Below are 934 nucleotides of genomic sequence, written 5' to 3' on the forward strand. Positions count from 1 at the left end.
AGCAGCACGGACGGCCCCCGAGGGCGGTGCGCTGCGTACCGCTTGACCTCGATCTCACTCACGTGGGCGTGCGGGAGCTGAGAACACAGGCCCACAGGGACAGACGGGGCGGGGGGCTGGCAGAGGAGGGGGAGGGTGATCACAGAGACAGGCATGCAGTCACAGGTGAGCGACCTCTGCATGACGACTGTCGTTAACCACCCCGGGAGCTCCCTGGAAGGTCACCAAGGGAGCAGATCTCACGTGTTGTCACCAGAGAAACACAGTTGCCCAGGGCCCCCCCGTGGCATTGTTTTGCAGAACTTCCACCTGTCAGATCGTTGTGTGGCCCACGGTGGCCCACACGGCACTGCCTGTCAGTCCTGTCCCGGTGAAGCTGGGACAGGAGAGGCGGGAGGGTCAGGGCCAGGGAAGGGGTGAAGGGAATGAGGTCCAGGGCCACACCAGCCCGGGAGACCCTGTCCACCCTCCTACCCAGAGTCACGGGCACTGGATTTCTGTTGTTTGTGTCCACTGGTTGGTGGTGAATTGTGACAGCGGCCACAGACACTGGTACCCACACCACTGGTGCACTCACCCGGACCCCCGGGGAGAAGCCGGTTAAGTTCCCCATGGTAGAAAGACCAGGAGAGAATTCAAATAATGTGGCTGCATGGGCTGAACAGAGACATGGCCCAGAGAGCGATGGAGGTGGCAGCCTCCCCTGTCCACCCAGACAAAACGAGCAGGGCCGGAGCTGCTCATGCTGGACGTGCCAGCGGGCAGACGGGCGGTGTGGACACCGAGACCGGCACCGAGGTGGCCGTGGTCCCGGGTCCCGAAGCCCCTCACCCTCTGGACTATGCTCTGTGCCCAGTGAGGCCCACCTGTCACACGGGAGCTGGCGGGGCCCGCAGTTCAGGTGCAGTGGGTCGGCGCGCTCCAGGAAGTCCAC

The sequence above is a fragment of the Phyllostomus hastatus genome, unplaced genomic scaffold (assembly GCF_019186645.2).
Source record: "Phyllostomus hastatus isolate PE091 unplaced genomic scaffold, TTU_PhHast_1.1 phas_contig_329, whole genome shotgun sequence".
In the NCBI taxonomy this organism is placed as follows: Eukaryota; Metazoa; Chordata; class Mammalia; order Chiroptera; family Phyllostomidae; genus Phyllostomus; species Phyllostomus hastatus.